The sequence below is a fragment of the Sciurus carolinensis genome, chromosome 13 (genome assembly GCF_902686445.1).
Source record: "Sciurus carolinensis chromosome 13, mSciCar1.2, whole genome shotgun sequence".
Lineage (NCBI taxonomy): Eukaryota > Metazoa > Chordata > Mammalia > Rodentia > Sciuridae > Sciurus > Sciurus carolinensis.
In genome coordinates, this window is record NC_062225.1 from 25,695,946 (window position 1) to 25,710,360 (window position 14,415).

At 40.7% G+C, this 14,415-nt stretch overlaps 1 pseudogene; it reads left to right on the forward strand.

The window, feature by feature from the left end:
* Nucleotides 1-3,001: 3,001 nt before the first annotated feature.
* Nucleotides 3,002-9,212, forward strand: LOC124962804 (uncharacterized protein C2orf78-like; annotated as a pseudogene).
* The last annotated feature ends 5,203 nt before the right edge of the window (nt 9,213-14,415 follow it).

Consider the following 14,415-nt stretch of genomic DNA (forward strand, 5'->3'; position numbering starts at 1 on the left):
ATGCACATATATAGTACACATACATTAGCATATATGACAGTATAATATTGATGCCTTATGGAAAATTAAAGAGGTGAGAAAGCTAAAAAAAAAAAAAAAGAAATAGAGCAAGTCATCATGAAATTCATCTGGAAGAATAAGAAATGCAGAATAGCTAAAGCAATCCTTAGCAAGAAGAATGAAACAGGGGTATCGCAATACCAGAACTTCAACTACACTGCAAAGCAAAACAGCATGGTATTGGCACCAAAATAGACAGGTAGATCAATGGTACAGAATAGAGGACATGGACACAAACCCACATAAATACAATTTTCTCATACTACACAAAGGTACCAAAAAGATGCAATGGAGAAAAGATAGCCTCTTCGACAAATGGTGCTGGGAAAACTGGAAATCCATATGCAACAGAATGAACTAAACCCCTATCTCTCACCCTGCACAAAAATCAACTCACAATGGATCAAGGACCTTGAAATCAGACCAGAGACCCTGCATCTTATAGAAGAAAAAGTAGGTCCAAATCTTCAACTTGTTGGCTTAGGATCAGACTTCCTTAACAGGACTCCCATAGCACAAGAAATAAAAGCAAGAATCAATAACTGGGATAGATTCAAACTAAATATCTTTCTCTCAGCAAAGGAAACTATCAGCAATGCGAAGAGAGAGCCTACAGAGTGGGAGAAAATCTTGCCACTCATACTTCAGACAGAGCACTAATTTCCAGAATCTATAAAGAACTCAAAAAACTCTACACCAAGAATACAAATAACCCAATCAACGAATGGGCTAAGGATATGAACAGACACTTCACAGAAGAAGATCTACAAGCAATCAACAAACATAAGAAAAAATGTTCACCATCTTTAGTAATAAGAGAAATGCAAATCAAAAAGTACTCTAAGATTCCATCTCACCCCAATTAGAATGGCGATTATCAAGAATACAAGCACCAATAGGTGTTGGAGAGGATGTGGTGAAAAAGGTACACTCATACATTGCTGGTGGGGCTTCAAATTAGTGCAGCCACTCTGGAAAGCAGTGTGGAGATTCCTTAGAAAACTTGGAATGGAACCTCCATTTGACCCACTCCTTGGCCTATACCCAAAGGACTTAAAATCAGCATACTACAGAGATACAGCCACATCAATGTTCATAGCTGCTCAATTCACAATAGCCAGACTGTGGAACCAACCTAGATGCCCTTCAATTGATGAATGGATAAAGAAACTTTGGTATATATATATACAATGGAATATTACTCAGCTATAAAGAATGATAAAATTATGGCATTTGCAGGCAAACGGATGAAGTTGGAGAATATCATGCTAAGTGAGATAAGCCAATCTCAAAAATGCAAAAGACAAATGATCTCACTGGTAAGTGGATGATGACACGTAATGGGGGGTTGGAGGGGGGTAAGAATGGAGTAAGGAGGGACTGTATAGAGGGAAAAGAGGAGTGGGTGGGGTGGGGGGGAAGAAAAATAACAGAATGCATCAAACATCATTACCCTATGGTAAATGTATGATTACACAAATGGTATGCCCTTACTCAATGTAGAAACGGAAACAACATGTATCCCTTTTATTTACAATAAAAATAAACTAAATTTAAAAAAAATCCATGTTATCTTTTTTCTTCTCTCATGTTCCCTATATTCTACTAGTGTTCTTTTTAAACTATTCTCCTGGCCTTCCACCCAAGTATGGCAGACAAAGAATTGGGAAGCCCTAGATTTTCTAGTGGCTGTTTGCAAGTGGTGGGGAAATTAAGTAACTGCCACACTGAATTCACTTACATGAGAAGAGAGAAAGAATTTTCAGTCCCTTTCACACATGACAGAGCCCAAATGCAGGATGTCTATGTGACCCAAGGAGCCATCTGAGGCAAATCATGGGTGAACGAAGTACAACTCAAGTCCAGAACAGGGACAATTTATACTGAACCTCTCTCCCACCACTCCAGTGTTTCATTCTGGAAGTGAAAAGAAAGTACTACCCATAAGTATAGGAATGCAAAATCAAGAGTTGTCCATGATAAAATGTCTACATGAAGAGGAGTGGGAGGAGGAGAGAAGAAGAGAGTTACAAGTCCAACATGGCCCAGTCCAGCACAGTTCAAAAAATAGGATTCAAGAAACCCTAAAGAAAAACATGGACCTCCTCATTCCCTACAGGATGCACTCCAAGGAACGTCACCCTACTCTTATGAAACAACTCTTTAGGGCTAAGGTTGTGGCTAAGTGGTAGAGTGCTCACACACTCTGGTACTTGTGAGGCACTGGGTTTTATGCTCAGCACCACATAAAAATTTAAAAAAATTAAAAAACCAAAACCAAAATACAGGTATTGGGTGCATATACAAAAAAAAAAAAAGATAATTTTTAAATCCTTTTCTTTCATCCTTGGAAGCTGCAGGAGGTTCACTAATCACATCAACTTCTATGGTTCCAGAACGACTAGAATTGCTCTCTTTCTTCCATCCTCAGGGATGTTAACTGTACATTAGTATAAATTATGTGCACACTATCACCCTTTATAATGTGAAATATAATATATAACATATAACATATAAGTAATTTTAATGAACATTAATTAGGAACACTGAGATTATCCTCCTAACACAAATACTTGGAAAGCTGGCCCTACCTTGTCCCTCTTGCAGGATTTCACCACCCCAGAGCTCGGCCAGTTAGGTTCAATTATAAGTCTCCTGTCACTTTCTCCACCCAATCAACTCTCTTCTCAGTTTCTCCACCCAATCCCACCTTCTGGTTGGGAATCTGACCTCCCTATTGGCTACCTCATACCTTTAAACTGCCTTTTTGGTGACATCATTCTCCCACCAAACCTACTGCCACCTGATAGAATCTTAGGGATTGCATAGAGTTGTAAACAAATTTGGATCATCGCAAATGACCAGTGAGCAGTAACCAGTCATCAGTGACCAGTAGCCAGTGACCAGTGGCCAGTGACCAGTGAACTCCATACTAGGAAACATGCATTCTCTAACCTCAGTCACCCAGACATCTTCTGGGGTGGTCTCCTCATCCTTTGTATCTGCAATTGATGTCACCTCTTCTCTGACAATGTCAGGTAAGGAAAGAAACTTTCTAAAGTTTTTCATTAGATATTTTGCTGCCTCAATGTACTAAAGGAGGCCAGTTAACTTAGAATAGGGAAAAGGCTGGAAGAAGAAATCTGGAGACCTAATTTGAGTTTTCACTTTGACATATACTAGGTATGGGATGGATGATCATTTACTCTCTCACAAAATCTGTTTCCTCATCTGAACTAGGAGGATAACAGACTGACAGTGCACTGGTCCCTTTCTTTTATAAAATTGAGTCTTAAGGGGCATGTTTATAGAGAATGAAATTGGATTTGGGGATTGCCTTTGTTTCAACAGAAAAAGAGATTCTGAGATGGAGAAGAAAACTCACACTGTGTACTAAGAGTGCCATCTAGAACAGTCTTTCTCCTCCAATATTTCCACTTCAGTATTTCAGATTTAGTGCTGTTCAAAAAGGGACATTCACATATTTTGGAGTTTTCTGTTTCAACTATGTGAAAGAGAACTAGGGAGAGGGGAGGGGGAGGACAGGGCTGTAAGGAGGCAGATATTCCAGGGGAAGTAAGTTTGGGACTGTTGAAGCACAGGGCAACAAGTACTTGGTGGGGGTGAGAAAATATCAAAATAAGGGAGAAGACAATGTGACAATAAAAGAGATAAAGAGCATGGAGATGTTCTCAAGAGAAAAGAGGATGTTTGGAATGCAACGTGCAAGAGAAACAAAGATTTCAAATCAATTGAGAGAGCATAGGTGGAAATCTTCCCAGAACTTGGACGATTGAGGCTGTTTGAGAGAATGTCTAGATTAAGGAACAAGCAAGGAAACTGAGACTAGAATTAGGGGATCACTGTGGAAAGAAGTTTCTCAGAAAAGTCACATTTGGTTCTTCGGAGTTTTTCTATGGCCTCTTTGAACACAGATAACCTAGGCAGGTAGAACATCTACATTTTTAGTGTTTTAGAAATGAATCTTCCTGTAAACATACTATGGAAAGTGATTAGAGGCAGGAATGGGGATACAGCATTTTCCATATCCTATTTTACTCTGCTTTTCAAACTACCTGGATTTAAAAAAAATTATGTGCCCTAACCTGCATCAGTAGGACGTGTTTCTTTGTGTGACAGGTTGTTTTCAAGCAGAAGCTGTTTTTCATCTTTACAAGAGTTTTCTTTCTTCAATGGAGTATATACAAATAGTCATTAGCATATTTTAAACATAAGAATCAAAAGAAAGAGCTACATAAGAGTATAAATTCAAGCTCCATATCTTAAATTCCAATTGTATCTAAAACAATATATCAATTATTTTGGTTTTTTCTACATTTCAAATAATTATTTAGGGCTGGGTTATAGGTCAATTGTAGAGTGCATGCCTAGTATGCACAAACCCCTGGGTTCAAATTCCTGTTCCAGTAAACATAAAAAATTTGTTTTAATTGTATTATTGTTTTCTAGTGGTGATGCTTATTTCAGAATTTAGGGACAACATCGTTCTGTTAAACATAATATTTATGTTTTGATGATAAATTTACATTTCAGTACACTTTCAAAGCATGTTTCCTACATTTTTATGACTGAAGTTCTTATCAGAAAATGTTTTTATATTAATTGAAAAATCTAACTAGTGGGATTTTAATATCTTTTACTTGATGTGGATAATATTTACAAGAAAATGAACAAGCACAGAGATGAAATTACTTTACACTTCTTATTTTGTTCTCTACTTTGTCCACAATTTCAGTCCTTCATTCCTTCCTTCCTACCTTTCTTTTTCCTTCTCAGGGTAGGGGACTGAACCCAAGGTCTCATACATGCTAGGTAAGCACTCTTCCACAGGCTATATCCCCAGCACATTTTGTTTTCTCTCTGAGACAGGCTCTCGCTAAATTGCACAGACTGGCTTTGAATTCCTGGGCTCCAGCAATTCCAATGCCTCAGTGTCCTAAGTACTAGCACCACAGGCCCACCCCACCATGCCCAGATTCATAGTGCTCTTTTGCTTCAGTTTTCTCTTGCATGTGGCAGGGAAGAGGAGTGTTAGTTGGGTTGTTATTTGCAGTACCAGGGATTGAATTTAGGGACACTTTACCACGGAGCTATATCCCAAGACCTTTTTAAGTTTATTTTAATAAAGACTCTCCCTAAATTGCCAAGGCCATCCTCTAACTTGTGATCCTCCTGTGCCAGCCTCCTGAGAAACTGAGATTACAAGTGTGTGCCACTGAACCTGACTTCATAACCTGGTGCTGATATTGAACAAGTCAATAATACTTCTCTGACCCCTGATTTACTCACTTGCAAACTGATAACATCAGATGTTCTCTAACTTCTCAAATGCTTCATTTCTAGGGCATATTCATGGGCCAATATTAGGGTAGGATCAAGGAAAGCTAAGTCAGGGAGAAGGATGCTTGTTGGGAACAATGTGTGACCCAGAACACTTTGGTCTTCTGTGCCCAATTGGAGAGAAACAGTTCATCAGAAGAGTACCAAACAGCTCCAACACTTACAACCATGATAAAAGGTTTGATTTGGGGGATCTCGATGATTGGTCTTAGAGGCTTTGTGACTGCCACAACTTTAAGATAATACCATTTGTCAAGTATAGTAATATCTCCACTCATCAGTTTTTTTTAATTACCCTCTTGCTTCCTACAGAAAATTTCCAGACTTCTTCTATACTTGGAAATACAAATTCTCTGCCTCTCTCTCTTCCTGTGGTGAGCAATGAAGCTCCCCTAACAGGAAGTTCATGTAACTTCTCCAGAGTCTCTGCTCCAGCTCTCAGTTCAGCATGGCTACTGCCTTCAAACTCGGGTACCTCCTTCCAGTCACTCATGGGCAGTGCCTACCTTTATCAACATTCTAGCACAGTCATGTTGTCTGGGGTTACTAGGAGGCACCAGATCCCCATGGCACCTGCCTCCTATCCAAGTATTTTTGAGTGGGATAATATGGGAGGTGCTGAAAAGAAGTCATCTGCACTGGGGGACTTCACTCTGACTGTCACTGATCAGGACACAGCAGCTCCTTCCATGTCAATGACAGTCCAATATGATACACCTTCAGATGCCAATGTCATATTCCCTGAGTATCCATCACTGTCGGCCAGGCTTGTCCAGGGGACACCATCTCAGATTCCAAATCAGGCACGTACCCTGTCACTTCCCTACCAAGCAGAGAGCCAGGTCAACTACCATGATCAAAACACACTGGGACCTCTGCTCTCTGGAGATCTTGGCCCCTACCTGCAATCCTATGGCTCTGTGTCATATGCAGGAAGTAGGGCCGCTGTCCCTCAACCAGAAATGGTGATGGTGCTGAAGGACGTTCAGTCCACAAATGTCCTACCATCAGTCTCTACCCCTGGCATCGACTACTCGGTGTCCACTCAACCTATCACAGGAACAAGTTTTCAAGGTGAGTACAAACAGCAACTAGGAGAAGCAATAAGATCAACAATCAAATGGAGGATCAAATAGGCAGCTGGGTGCTGTGGGTCTACAGATCCATAGAATTTAAGTCCTGAGACTTTAACCCCTATTCTTATTCAACAGTTTGCATTTTCAAACTCTGCAAGAAGAAAATGCAGGACACTAAAATGGTCATTCACAATGCATTTAAGAGTCTACCAGGAGCACAATGAAGGTGTTTTACTGTCTTGGTAGATTAGTCCCACTAAATCAACACATGATGAATGTATTTCCCAAACTTGCTTTGGTCTCTTGGAAGAATACTTCAAAACTGACCATGGTAGTGACAATTTAATTTTCCTTAATTTATCCCAGCATTTAAACTTTGTACTCAGAGATCCTTCCAAAGCAGGTTTCTCAAAATCTGTCCTTTCCCATATATTTTATGAATAAGAGCTCCAGTCTCTCCTAGTTCTTGGTGTTAAGTGTTCAAATACTCTTGAGAGAGTGGAGAAAATTCAGAGGATGCTACATAAGAATGATAGGCTTTATAAAATTTTTTGAGGGTTTCCCACATAAAAGGCAAGTGTGCTACCAAAATGCTGCCATGATAATGTTGCCAGTGCAAATCTACGATATCAAGTGATCACCTGTAACTGAGGGGGTCAGCACTCAGCTCCTAACAGAGACCTGTCCATGGTCCTTTGGAAGAGCTACTAGAAAGGCCTTCTCCACAGTTGGCAAGTTCCCTGATTATTGTGTTGCTGTGTAAGGGGAGCATCGTACTTACCATCCTCCTTGATTCCTTTGCAGTGATGGAAACATCCATAGGGATGGAGGCTTCTATGGAATTGCAACCTCCAAGTCAGACATTTTGTCTGCCGCAACCTCCAGAATTCCCCAACTCCTGCAGTAGCAGAAGTATCCAAAACCTCCAAATACTGGAGAGTAACCCACCAACTGAACTTGAGGACATTTCAATAGTAACTCCAGACCAGAGCTCTACTAATTTCATGGCATTGCCTCCAACTCAAAGCCAGGAAGAAACAGGCAGTAACAGTTTGGATGAGGATAAAGCCATGCTTTCAAACCCTCTGGATGCCTATATGTTTGCAGTAGAAAACCAGGATCCTCCACTACTACTTTAGAAATCTCTGATAGCCACAAGCTCCTGGCCTCCATTGGTCCTCTGGACCAAGAGGAGATGCCTCATTCTGAACATATCAATCTGGGAAAGAGTAGCCTGAGTCTTGAGGACCAAAGCACATTTGCAAATGGGACTGAATGTAGCAGTGGTTTTGCAGACCTCACTGAACTGGCGGAGGATATTCACCTTCCCGAGATTTTCAGATCCTTCAAAGACCTTGACTATTCTGGAAGTCCTCAAATCATAAAACCCAGTGATACCAGAGACATCATGGTGAATCAGGAGCAGGTAAACTCAAGTGACATAAAGGGCCCTGCTGATCCAGGTACGAACAACAAACATAAAGCCTCAGAGCCTCCTGATGGGACTCCTAAGGCCAAAATGCAGCCAAAGCACCCACAGTGCACATTAGAGGGAGAAGTTGCTTGCAGTGATGCAGAGAGTCTCACGGCTCTTGTGAACACAGCCAAGCATTGTAATAGCAAAACTCAAAAGGCTGCACCCAGCAGGAACAGCAAAGCTAAGGGTCATGGGCAGGAAAAGCCCAAAAGGAGCAGAGAAAACATCTCCAAGAAAGCTGAGGATTGTAAGCCGGCAGGCAACAAGGTCAAGACAGAAGAGAAGCCAATGGTTCCTAAGGCAAAGCGCAAGAGAAATCAACCTGACCTTAGCCAAGAGACCTTTAAAAAGCCTCGAAGTTATCTAGGCATGCACATGCTGGAGTCGGTTTTTCATGCACTGGGAAGAAGAACGATAGGAAAACTGGGCTCTCTTCCTCCAGGGCCCTGGGAAACTCAAGCAGTAACAAAGATCCCCGTCTTTGTCCAGTTAGGAAACCCTGGCTGCAGGTTAAAGGTCCTGAGAAAACTCAAGTCAGAGCCCAGAAACCAGATATCAGTGCTGACAAAGAGTGTCCATCTCCTTCCCAGTATGAGCTTCCACCTCCTGGGAAGGTTAAATTGGTGCCTTTGCCTTTTCTGTCCCCAGAGAAACCTCAACCTCGACCTGTGTATCGCAGGCCACAGTCTCTGGCCTCACGTAGACCCACTGTGGCTTACCCTGCCCAGCCTGCTTCTACCAGTTCAGCTCAACCCAGGGCAGTCAACCAATGCCGACCAGCTCCTGCCAACACATCTTTCATGCGTCCTGCCAAGCCAGCTCAGCCAGCTGTATCCCACTCAATCCATTCAGGCTTCACCACATCTACCCAGCCTAGTGTCTCTTGGTCTGCTGCCTCTAGGCCTGCAGCCTACACATCATCATCTTGCACTTCTGAACAGCGGGGCCCTGTTTCCACCCTTGTGAACAAGCTCCAGTCCCAACCGCCCAAGCCTCAAAACCGATATCTGCTCCAAGACTTTGCCTTACAACCAATTCCATGGAGGAAATCCAATGTTCCTGGGCCAGTAATGTCAACTCCCATCACAGAAGAGCAGAGGCCAGAGCAGGAAGCCATGAAGAAGAAGGCTCAACAAGAGCGTGAGAATGCTGCCAAATATCCTTTGGGGAGAGTGCAGTTTTTCATTGAGAGGGAAAGAGAGATGGAAATTGCTCACTACTATGGCTATACAATATAAGAGCTGCTAAGACTGATGGGCCCACATGGCTGCCAGTTTGTTTCCACATGTATATGAATTGATATAAATTTATTTATTCTCATATGATTTCAAATATTATTAAAATTAGATGAAGAAATATAATATAGTTGATTAATTGGTAAGTAATACAGAAGTCTTTTGGTACCACTACCGTACCAAATAGTGTTCCACCTAAATACATAGATAGGTACATATTTATGCATTCTAATAGTTTGAGAATACAATAAAATTCAATAAAGCAGTGTTATAGAAATGATTAATAGATAAGTAATAAGAGAATTTCTGGTACCATTTAGAAACCATATAGGTTTCCATGTGTATGTTTGTAGGTAGATAGGTAGAAATTTATTCACTGATATATTTGAAAACAACAATTTTGAATAAAGAAATATAGTAGAATTGTTTAATAGATAAATAATGAGACCTTCTGGGACCACTTTGGTACCCCATAGTGTTCCACATCAATGTAGATATAAGTAGGTATGCATTCTGACATATTTTCAAAACTTATTAATATTGAATAAAGAAATGTAATAGATTTGGTTAATATGTAATAAAGAGACCTTCTGTTACCATTTGGTTAGCAAGTGCTTTTCCACCTATATAGAGATAAAATTTTGTTCATTCTCATATACTTCTAACAATAACATTGAACAAAGAAATGTAATAGAATTGATTAATAGGTATGTAATGAAAGAACTTTTGAGTTTTAAGTCGCTGGTAACTGTGGTTTCTTTGGTAGAGGTGGGGATCACACCTGAGTGAGAAGATAGGAACTGAACCTGGACAGGGATAACAGGGGTAAAGGACAGGGTAGAAGAAGGAATGCAATCCATTTCTAGCAAGGGAAAAAGAAGATTCTGGAGAGTATAAGAAGAATCACGAATGGATAAAATGACTGAAGACACAAAGTTTGAGGGTAGGGTTAAAACATAAAACCTGAACCAAATTGAAAATGGCAGAAGATGGTTTCAGGTTGACAAGAAGAAATGCAAAAAACCCGCATGGAGAATGACCTACCAGAAAGGCATTCTAGAAAATAAGATTCAGGGCACATCTTCCAGCATGTTTGGGTCACCTAAATCATAGCTGGGGAAGGTGAATACAAAATATGGGTGAAATCTACCCGCGGTGTGGCAAGGGTTCACAAATATCCTGAGGGCAGCTGATAACCTGGGACCTAGCCAAGTGAACTGCAGCAATAGGAGGCCCACCCAGAACACGGCCTTGAAAAAATCACCATTTACTCAGCACCCATGCAGCAAGGCAGCAGAGCTGCAGTGCTTCAATTGGCCTTCAAACACACAAGGCCAGTATCACTGAGCCACTTTACTAATGATCTAGTGCTGTAGGATCAAATTGTATGCAGAGAAACAAGGCATCAATCTGAGGCCTATGGCCTCAAGTTCTCGGTGATCACAAGTGCCCTCTGGCAGCCAGCCTGGCTTTCAGAGCACAGCATCTGGAAATTACCAGTAGCTGAGATCACACCTCAAAACAAGGATAGATAAAACTGTCAGCTCCTCCACCGATTGTGGCACGTGCAGCCTTCAGGAACCATTGCCATCAACCCATGCTCACAAGAAACAGTTCTAGGCGTCCAAATCCACCCTATGCGAGCAGACAGTGCTCATGTGCAGGTTGGGGTGGGCGCCGCGGGGGACACCGGCCAATTGCTGCTGGACCTGGAAGCTCAATTTGTGCAGTCTCTTCTCGAGGCCAGAGTGCTGGAGCGACCCTGCCCCGTTAGAGGCTGAGGGACAGTAGGGAAGGATAGGAAAGGAATGCAGTGGCGCAAGATGATGGAGGCAGCGCATCATCACCATGCAAAGATTACTAATTTACATTTTAAAATTATTTCTGGAGATAAAATTCACATAACATAAAATTCACATAACATAAAATTCATCATTAAAATGTGTGCAGTTCAGTGGCATTAGTAATTTTTCGAGGTTGTGCACACATCCGCACTGATACATAATATTTTCATTATCCCAAAAAGAGATCCTGCCTCTTGTTAGAGGTCATTCCTATTCCCTCCTCACCCTGGTCCCAGGCAGTCATCAATCTCTCTGGTTTTGACTTTTCAGGACATTGCATATTAAAGGAATCATACAACATGTGACTTTAATGTTAGGCTTCTTTCACTTAGAAGACCCTTTTCAAGGATTATCTGTGCTGTAAAGTGCGAGTCCTTCATCCCTTTTGACACTGCCTAATATCATAATACCACTTTTGTTTATCCACACATCACTGGTGGACTTTGTGTTGTTTTTACAATAATTTACTTTTATTGCCAGTTGTTGGCTCAAACTCATCCCTCTTCTTCACAGATAAAAAGATAATGTCAATAATTTGCTCTAGATTAAGAGCTATCCATCAACCGGGAATCTAGGATTTGAACTGTGGCATTCAGACTTTGGAAGTAATGTTCACATGATAGAACAATGAGAAAGATTCAGGAAGAGCACTCAGTGGAAATTCACTCATTATCTCAAGTTTTCCAGCCACCATCTTTCCCACTCTGGAGGAGGAGATATCTGCTTTTGCCACTTTTGGGATCTTTCCAGAGAAATTATTTACTTAACCCTAAAATGTATCTATCACAATTAATCCAATGATCTGCCCCACTGATTTGAAATGTCATATTTATAGCATACTAAATTCCTATGTGTTTTTGCATTATTCTCTTTAGAATGTGCCTAGCTTTTTTGCCCTTTATATTTATCATCTGTCTGGAATAATTTTTGATGTTTTAAAAATTTTTCTGTCTTTTTATGCATTATCTATTATGTTCATTGACTCTATGTTCCCTTTAATTTAGTCTCCATATGAGTTCTAGTATCTCATCGAATCCCCATTTATGTTGCTCTTTTGTGATTGTGAACAAATATGTAACATAAAACTTGCCATTTCAACCACTTTTAACTGGATAACTCCTTAGCATTAAGTAGATTCACAGTGTTATTCAAGCATTATCCACTATCCATCTCCAAATCTTCTCACCATCCCAAACAGAAACTCTGCATCCACTGATGAGAATTCCCCATTCCCCTCTCTATGTTCTCTCATACTTTGCATTGCTTTTCCTAATGCCTTTTAGCCAGTTTTGAAATAGAGGGCTACATCTGATCTGCCTGGTCGGTTCTTTTGTGACTTGTTCTCATTGTTTGAGAGAATACTACTCTTCCTTTTCTTAAAATACCTTTATATGGGATTTGGCTTTAATCTTTTCTTCTCATGCATTTTTACGTGAAATGAGTTTTGTTTGTAAAAGTATGATTGAGGATAAAGATTCTAATATGATGGAACAACAGCTTCCTCCTCTTCTCCCTCTACCTCTTTCTCTGCTTTTCCCCTCCCCTCTTCCTCCCCTACTCCTCCTGGTCTGCTTCCCGTGGTCTCCTTCTCCTTCTCCTCCTCCTTATTTCTATTCTTCTTGTAGTATGCAAACACATGGTGACTTGCTTTCTAAGAGTTTCTGGTTTCCACCTGCAGTTTTATCCTTTGTGTCTGTTGTTCCTCCCAGCAATTTCTCTTCCATGTGGGGCCATGTTCTGAAAAGGAGCACTGGTTATTCATTTTTCAAGAGAGGAGAAGGACTGGACAGATTCAGCCATTCAGATTCCATCATGGGACACTTGTACTTACAGCTGCTCCTTGCTTTCCACAGAGAATGCTTTCCAGGACTCCTCACAGACACCAAGATTCTCAGATTCTCAAGTCTTATGTAAAATGAGGTAGTATTTCTATAGAGACTGCATACATCTTCCTGTATGCTTTAAATCATCTCTACTTCTCATACGTAATACAGCTTAAATGCTCTCTAAATCATTGTTATACTCTATTGATTAGGGAATAAAAACAAGAAAAAACCTGTATAGTTTTAGTACAGATGTGATTTTTCTTATGCATGTTGTTGTCCTGAAGTTGGTTAAATTCGCAGATACAGAACCTATAGATATACAAGACCAACTGTACTCATGTTGTGGTTGGCTAAAACCCCTCTGCTGGCCTGCAGTACTTTCCAGGGAATGTCTGCTGGAGGTGTGAAAGCCTCCAGTCTCCCGGCAGCTCTGGTGCCTCCTACTGGTGGTTTTCCCTATCCTCAGTTCTGAAGTTCATAGGGAAAACTCTTCCCTATATTTGTGGGAAATCCTACTCCAGGGTTTTGGCTTTGTTTTGTCTATTTCAATGGCCCCTAGTCCTAATATATCTTTTTCTTTTCTGTGTTTGGGGAGAGTCAAAACTGCACTGCTGCCTCCATCTTTCTGAAATTCTGATTAACATTTTAACATAATAATTTTAAATTTAGGACCTTGCAGTTTTCAGTTCCCTGAAGCAGAGCTCCATTTCCCCCAAAATAGATAAGACTCTGAGGCAGAATGTGAGTCCCCTCTAAGCAACATGGCACCTAGTGCCTGTGCTTGCTCAGGTGGTGTTTTGAATGAGAAGTCAAACAACAGCTTCAGGGATCATGAGAAAGGGACATCTGGCCAATAGAAGAGAGAATAGTTCTGCAGGACAGGTAGAGAATCTGGACGTGTCCTCTAGTTCAAATGGATCATTTTCTTTTCTTTGTATCTACTTTCTAAACATGTAGGAAGCAGAATCTCCAATTTGCTCTCCTTCCCCTGGTGGAAGTAGGGAGGGGGGGATCTGGTCTATGCATACTTTCCTTATTTTAGTTAATGCCATCTTCCGAGTTGCCTAGGCTAAAAACCTTTGACATCATTTCACTCCTATCTTTCTCTCCCAACCACACAGTCAGAATATTAGGAAATTCCATCTGCCCTCTCTTCACATTGCATCTAGAACCTATTCATTTCTAACTACATTCCTCAATTTTACCTCTAGCATAACCCCTAACTATTTCCTGCCTGTCTCTACCCATGTGAGGGGTCACACACATTTTCTATACAAAGCTGGAAACAAAGTTAGTCAGAAGGAATAAAGAAGGACATTTCATACTGCTTAATGGAAGCATCAATCAGCAAGACATAACAATCATAAATATCTATGCCCCAAATAGTGGCTCATCCATATATGTCAAACAAATCCTTCTCAATTCCAGAAACCAAATAGACAAATTTTTTTTGTCAAAAAAATTGACAAAATTGGTTCTTTGAAAAACTCTAGCCACAGAAATTAGACAGACCAAGGAAATTAAAGGGATACGAAT